Source organism: Bubalus kerabau, chromosome X, assembly GCF_029407905.1.
Source record: "Bubalus kerabau isolate K-KA32 ecotype Philippines breed swamp buffalo chromosome X, PCC_UOA_SB_1v2, whole genome shotgun sequence".
NCBI classification, from domain to species: Eukaryota; Metazoa; Chordata; class Mammalia; order Artiodactyla; family Bovidae; genus Bubalus; species Bubalus kerabau.
The window spans coordinates 39,786,702-39,794,997 of NC_073647.1; the positions used below are offsets into that span (position 1 = coordinate 39,786,702).

General features: G+C 37.4%; 1 long non-coding RNA gene across 1 annotated transcript; it reads left to right on the top strand.

The window, feature by feature from the left end:
* Positions 1–284: 284 nt before the first annotated feature.
* Positions 285–5,975, top strand: LOC129639094 (uncharacterized). Its single transcript, XR_008708169.1, has 2 exons — positions 285–372; positions 1,716–5,975. It is a non-coding gene; the product is annotated as an uncharacterized LOC129639094 (long non-coding RNA).
* Positions 5,976–8,296: the final 2,321 nt, after the last annotated feature.

Here is an 8,296-nt window from a genome sequence, read left to right on the forward strand (position 1 = left end):
GCCTGGAGAACCCCAGGGACAGGGGAGCCTGGTGAGCTGCCATCTATGGGGTTGCACAGAGTTGGACACGACTGATGCGACTTAGCAGCAGCAGCAGCAGTCCCTGTCCATATGGAGATTTTTCTGAATTTAGGCATAACTTTAAATTTCCAAGATTGCTATACCTCGTTATTCAATCAAGTACTAAACTAGGTACTGCTGTAAAGCAACTTGCAGATATAATTAGGTTAGTCATCAGGTGACCTTAAATTAGGAGTGGAGCCTACCTTATCCAGGTGGGCACAATGTAATCATGTACCTTATAAATAGGAGAGGGTGGCTAAAGAATGTCAGCGATGCATCAGACATAGAGGTAGGGGGGTGCAGCAAATGGTAAGTCAAAAATATTCCAAAAACAAGAAAGTATTTGATGTACAATTGTTGGTTCTGAGATGTGGGCTATTTGTGAGAATGAAAAAAAGTGCTCTTCTCCTGGTTGTCTGAGTTTTTTTTTTTTTTTTTTAATCGTCATAGGCATTGGATTTTATCAAATGTTTGTTCTACAGTTACTAAAGTTATGTGGTTTTTCTTCTTAATCTTCTTGATATGGTGGATTACATTAACTGACTTTTCAAATGTTGAACTAGTTTTACACACTTAGAATAAAAACAACTTGCTCATGGTAATTATCTTTGCCAGGTTTGATTTTCAAATATTTTTTTGATGAATTTGGCAGCTTTGTTTGAGATATTGACCTAGATTTTTCCGTTTTCATTTATTTTTTTTTTCCTTTCTACTTCAGCCTGATATTAGTAACAGGGTAACACTAAATTCATAAGGTGAGTTGAGGAGTGACTCCTCTTCAGCTTTCTAGAAGAAATTATGTAAATTTGGAGTCAATTCCCTTTTAAATATTTGGTGGAATTCTGTGAACCATCTGGGCCTGGAGATCTCCTTTGCAGGAGTTCTTTAACTGCCAATTCAACTTCTTTAATGGTTAGAGGACGACTCGGATTGTCTGCTTAATTTTAGTTAAACTTCAGTAGTTTGACTTTGTGGTTTGCAAGGAATTTGTCCATTTCTCCTCAGTTTCCAATTTATGTGTGTACCTACAGCTGTTCATGACATTCCCTTACTATCCTTATTATGACTGCAAGATCCATAGTGATATTACTTTTTCCATTCTTGATGTTGGAATTCTATGTTTTAAAATTTTAAATTATTGGTCTCTTTAGAGGTCTGTCAGTTTTACTGATATTAAAAAAACAGCTTTTCTGTTGATTCTTCTCTATAGCTCTTTATTTTCAGTTTATTAATTTCTGCTCCTTTTGTTTACTTTCTTCTTGCGTAGAATTTTGCCCTTTGCTAATTTCTTGATGTGGGAAATTATTGATTTTTGATTATTCCTTTCTAATCTAAGGATTTAATATTAAAAATTTAACTCTGCACTGATTTAGCTGTGTCCTATGTAATTTGACATATGGTATTTTTGTTGTCATTAAGCTCTATGTATTTCTATTTTCCTTAAGAATTATTCTTTGACTCAGGGATTATTTATAAGTGTTTAATTTTCAAGTCCTTAAAGAATTTTTTTGACATTGTTGACTTCCAGTTAGATTCCTCTGTGGTTGGGGAACATACACTGTATGTCTTTGGGATTTGTTGGTTGCTTTTTCTGATTTGTGTTGAGTTTATTTTTTCCTGGTTCTTGATTAATTTTTATTTTTATATCCTAGCTTTGGGGGAATGTTGCTATAAACTGAATGTTTGTGTTACCTGGAAGTTAATATGTTGAAACCAAATTCCCATCATGCTGTTATCTGGAGGTGAGATCTTTGGGGAGTCGGGGATTAGGACACAAGGGCAGAACCTTGATGAACAAGATCTATGCCTTCATTAAAGAGGCCCCAGAGAGATTACTTACCCCTTCCTCCATGTGAGACACAGTGAAAAGACTGCCATCTATGACCCAGGTACGAGATCTGCTGGCGCCTTGATCTTGGACTTCTGGCCTCCAGAACTGTGAGTAATTCTTCATGGCAAATAGATGGGGAAACAATGGAAACACTGACAGACTTTATTTTTGGGGGGCTCCAAAGTCACTGGAGATGGTGACTGCAGACATGAAATTAAAAGATGCTTGCTCCTTGGAAGAAAAGTTATGGTCAACCTAGACAGCATGTTCAAAAGCAGAGACACTACTTTGCAAACAAAGGTCTGTCTAGTCAAAGCTATGGTTTTGCCAGTAGTCATGTATGGATGTGAGAGTTGGACTATAAAGAAGGCTGAGGGCCAAAGAATTGATGCTTTTGAACTGTGGTGTTGGCGGAGACTCTTGAGAATCCCTTGGACTGCAAGGAGATCCAACCAGTCCATCCTAAAGGAAATCAGTACTGAATATTCATTGGACAGACTGATGCTAAAGCTTAAACTCCAATACTTTGGCCCCCTAATTGGAAGAACTGAGTCATCTGAAAAGACCCTGATGCTGGAAAAGATTGAAGGCAGGTGGAGAAGGGGATGACAGAGGATGACATGGTTGGATGGCATCACCAACTCAATGGACATGAGTCTGAGTGAACTCCAGGAATTGGTGATGGACAGGTAGGCCTGGCATGCTGGAGTCAGTGGGGTCGCAAAGAGTCAGACATGACTGAGTGACTGAACTGAAGCCATCTAATCTATGATATCCTGTCACAGCAGTCTGAACAGACTAAGATGTTGAATTCCAATACTGTGGATCATATTTAATACTGCCTCTTAGCAGGGACTTCCCCTGTCAAGATGTAGTGCAAGATTCTGGTGGATGCAGGGGTTCAACTTCCCTGTGTCTCACCAACACCTCTCCAGCAAATGTGGAGTCCTGACAAACAGCCTCGTGATGCATGCATAGAGTGGAAGTTCAGCTTGCCCACCAAGATTACTGACATCTTCACAGAAATTGGGGCCCAATTTACAGTGTCTCGTTCCTTGGTCCTTCTTTGTGGTGTAAGCTCAGTTACACCCTGGGCTCATGCCACTGAGGGAGGGGGATGTAAAGTTGTTAGCCTCACCTGGCAGCACTTCCTTATACCTTACTGATGCTGTTTGGCTGTGGGTGTTCAGTGTCCTACCCACTGACACAAGGGCAGGGAGAATCACGGTCATGCTGAATCACACTGCCTCACACCATATTCAGTGTGTCTGTTGCTTCCAGTTGGGTGTGGATAGTAAGTTCCCCATTGGGCCTCACTGACACCAGTGGTGGGGAAGGGGAAATTGTGTCCACTCCCCTTACCACCTCCTTGAGTCTTGTTGCTGCCAATTGAGGGTGGAGGGTCAGCTACATGCTAGATCTGCTGAAACTTGGGATGGGTGGGAGGGAAGAAGAGTGCTGATTCGCTGTGACTCATGCATCATTGTGAAGTCTGCTTGTGGCTATGTGGGAGTTGAAGCTCAGCTTGCTTATCTGTGCTAACAGTGTCACCTAATTCTATTGGGTAGGGGATGAAAGAGCAGCTCCTTGCTCAGCTGCACCTACTCTAACTTAGGCGATCAATCAGACCATCACCTGCCTCTAAGTGTGGGCTGGGTGATGTGATCTCCTCATGGTTTTACCAACACGACACCACTAGGGGAACAGGGACACTCACCAGCATTTTTGTGCATTTGGGGGGGAAATGTTGAGAATATGGATTTCCTTCTCAGGCCAGCTGAAACCGGAAAAGGGGCTGTGCATTTGCCATTAGTGTTTTGACTGGAGCCAGATGGGTATTGTCTAAAAGGCTTTCTGTTCTGAGGCCATTGTTTTTCAAGTCCTTTGGCTTGGGGAAACAGGCTTTTTTTAAATCATTTTTATCTGTGCCTGTTGATGGCTTGGGTTGAAGGCTTCTTAGGTGCCCTGTTCAGGATACATGAAAACAATTACAAAACAGAGAACACACTACTGTGTCATTCCTCAAGTTGCAAGGTCCCTATGCAGCTTTCCATTTTCCTTTTCTTGGATTTTTTTAGTTGTCTAAGGGGAGACCTGGAATATGGGGATTTTTCATCTTGGCTAAAACCAGCTTGTCATAACTCCTGTCATAATCCTTGATTTTAATATCCCCATGGGTGATCTTCCCAATATCCATGATTTACTTTCTTCTTCACCAAAGGATCTTGTCCTCCACTCTGCCTTAGCCACTCACTCCCATGTTGCTCTTGTAGAGAGTGTCATTACCAATAAACTAGAGCCCTCTATAAATTCCATTTCATAAATCTCAGTCTGTGACCAAGAACACCTGTATTTTCAGGTCACCTTCTCTCCTACACACTTCCAACCATATTTAACCCTCATTGGGACCTCAAACCCATTGATCCTGCCACCTTTATCTTGTCCGTCACCTGCCCCATGTCCTTATCTTCTGAATACTCAGCTTCAGTTCCAAGGTCTGTCATTGTAATCACTTGCTTATACTCAGCTTTCTTGTTCCTCTTGCCCTCTCTAGTCATCCAAGAAAAAAGCAAAACCCTCATTTTAACTTAAATTCTTCCCCACCTATACTCCTGCAGCTGAACGTGACTGTTGGAAAACACTTAAGCATACAATAGTTTTCACTTAAAATTCATAACACCTCTCCTCAGATGATTATTTAATACTGCCTGGAAGTACTACCAGCTTTCCATATTCCACTTCCTCTATGTATTCCTACCTAACCAAGAAAAGCCAAGCAATCAGAAGACAACTTCTACAAGCCCCCAACATCATTATCAACTACCTGCATCTGTGTCTACAGTTGACCTGTCTACCATAGTAAATCTCATTCCCCTTCACCTAATTGAGGACATACTTCCAGAAATTCTTCCCTCTCTTGAATTAGCTTTTGCACTACTGCATATTTCCTTCAGCATAAAATATACTATTCCTGCCATATTTCCATAGCCTTTCTTTGGACCCTTTATCTCCCTCCACCTATTTCAATATTGTTCTGTTCCCCCTTTAAGTAAAACCTTTTGAAATGGTTATTTATACTTGCAGTTTCCAATGTCTCTTCCTCTTAAACTGACTGGAGTGGGATCAGGAGAGAAATCATTTGAGGTTTCTCTTGTTATGGAGATCAACAGTCTGTATTCACAATTCTCATTATGAAAGTTTTCAAACTTGTAGAAAAGCTCAAAGAATAATAAACATATGTGACCTAAGTCGTGTTGGACAAATGTTAACATTTGCAGTATTTGCATTGGAATTTCATTTATTTAAAAAAGTAGATACACATTTGAAACCTACTTTATTACCTTCCCTGATCCCTTTCTTTATCTCTATCCAAATTAACCACTCTACTGAAGCTAAGATGAGCTTTCATATCCATATTTTTAAATACATGTATTATATATTATATTGGCAGTTATACATAAAACAAATAATCCTATATTTGGTTTATGGCCAAAATTTACATAAATGTGTTACTGGGTGTTCTGCACACTAGATTTTTTGCAAAAATGTTCAATTACTATGAAATTTGCCAATTATTTTCCTTCCATAGATTATCCTTATCTGGCTTTGTATGGAGGTTGAATTGGCTTCATAAAATGAATCTAGAAGCTCTTCAGTATCTCTGCTCTTAAACTCTATCCTACATACATTATTTATCCTTAGAATGTTTGGTAACAATAGTATGGTGCTTTATTAGTGATTTTTGAATACTAATGAAATTTTAAAATGATTATAGGTCTCCGGATTTTCTGTTTGTCCTTGAGTCAGTGTTAGTAATTCATCTTTTTCTAGAAAGCAGTTTGTTGTTCTCTTGCTGCTTTTTCCTAGATGTCCCTTTATTATAAGGACAAACTATCAGGGCTACTCCTGAGAACCCTTTACCTAAGTAACTTTTTGTCTTCCCATTTCCCTTTTACATTTTCATCACTTAGGTATTTTTAGTTTTTTGCTGTTTGATCTTTTAAAAAAAGTCTTTGTATATATTTATTGGAAATCTGTAATATCCATTAATATTTTTTATAAAGCTAAGTTTTTAAAAACTTTATATTTTGTTGGAGTATTGCTAATTAGGGCTTCCCAAGTGGCACTAGTGGTAAAGAACTTATCTGCCAATGCAGGAGATGTAAGAGACACAGATTCGGAAGATCCCCTTGAGGAGGGCATGGCAACCCACTCCAGTATTCTTGTTTGGAGAATCTCATGGACAGAGGAGCCTGGTGGGCTATGGTTCACAGGATCACAAAGAGTTGGACATGGCTGAAGTGACAGCATGCACACATGCATTGCAGATTAACAATGTTGTGATAGTTTCAGATGAACAGTGAAGGGACTCAGCCATACATATACATGTATCCATTCTCCCCCAAACTCCCCTCCCATCCAGGCTGCCATATAACATTGAGCAGAGTCCCATGTGCTATATGGTATAGGTCCTTGTTGGTTTTCCAGTTTAAATATAGTAGTGTGTACATGTTCAGCCAAACTCCTTAACTATCCCTTCCCTCTGTCCTTCCCACTGCTCCCTCCCACTACCTCAATGATAAGTTCATACTCTGAGTCTTTCTGTTTTGTAAATAAATTCATTTGTATCATTTTTTAGATCCCACATTTAAGGGATGCCATATGATATTTCTTCTTCTGTTTGACTTCACTCATTATGACAGTCTCCAGGTCCATCCATGTTGCTGCAGATGGCATTATTTCATTCTTTGTTAATGGTTAAGTAATATTCCATTGTATAGTTGTACCACATCTTCTTTATCTATTCTGCAGTTGATGGACTTTTACATTACTTCCATGTCTTGGCAATTGTAAACAATGCTGCAATGTACGTTGGAGTACATGTATCCTTTTGGATTGTGTTAAATTTTATTGGGCTTATCACTGGTTAATTGAAAAGTTTTCTATCAGATATAACATGACTAAGTTTTCTGGTTTTTAACAGTGAATGATCTGTACTTAACCTCAGATATATATAGAAACAAATGCCTATGTGGATAATAATTAAAACAAAATTATCTACATATATAATATAAAATTGGTCAGCATCACTATCAATTTGTGCAACTTGGATTAAGATACAATCAAGATCTTTTCACTATGGAAATGGAAAAAGTAAATACATGATGAAAATGTAGTTAAACACCTTAATGTACATTCATACCATAGTTTCAGATGGTAATTTACTTAAACATTTGTTATAGAAATGTAGCTTCCAAAATACATTACAAGAGAATAATTGGAAAAGATAAACAGCTTTATGCTGTTTATTTAATGAACTGAAAAAATTGAATATAGAAGAAATTAAATTTTTAAAACATTTTCACTCTAGAATGATATAGAACTGTTAAATTACTCATTATTAGGGTTATATGGAAAAATGGGAAAATGTTCATGAAATGCTATTAATATTGAGCATATTTATCTTTTTATATTCTTGCAACCATATATATACACATATATGTATGTGTCTCTCTATATATATATATCTCAAGCGAGAGAGAAAAATAGCATATGAGTAAAGTCTAGATGTATGGCCGTGGAAATAAAAATTGTATTGGGTAGAAGGGATTATCAGTACTTTGGTAGGGATTGCCACTTAATATTAATAGTTACTGTAATTAAATTTTGGGCTGTTGGCCAACTAAGAAGTGAGATTTTTAGTTCAGTCTTCATTGAGCCTCTAAGAGGTTTAACTTCAGGTAAAACTCAAGTTTCTATTTTTAAATATTTCTATATTTAAAGGAAAACCTTTTTCTGTACTCTTCAGTTAGAACAATCTGTCAGTCTATTCTTGAGCCACTAACATACTGCCTTAATTATTGCAGCTTTGTAATAAATTTTAATATCTAGTAGAGTTGATGGGCCCAGTCAGTCTCCTTTCTCAAAATTTTGCTGTGTAAGCTCTAATGTTTGTTTCCACATAAATTTTACTCTCATTTTGTCAAGTTCCAAAATTGTTTAAATTTCAAGTGCTATTGCATAAAATTTATAGTTTAATTTGGAATAATTGGCACTATTACTATGTTGTATCTCCCAATCCAAAAGCAAAATATGCTTCTCTATTTACTCATGTCTTCTCTTCTGTCTTAATTAAGTTTTATAGCTTTCTTCAGTACAGTTTATGCATTTCATATTGAGTTTACTTCTGTATGTTTCACATCTGTTTCTTTAGAAATTAGAGGTTTATTTAATTTTTAAGCTAGCTATCATTTATCAGTTGAAAGACTATTGATTTCTGTGTATTGGTTAGGACAGTGACCTTGATGAACACTTTTGTTGTAGTAGACTTAGGACTTGTCTTTCAGCGCATTCAAAGAATAAACTATCTGTAAGTTATATTAATTCAGTTTTTTTCCTAAT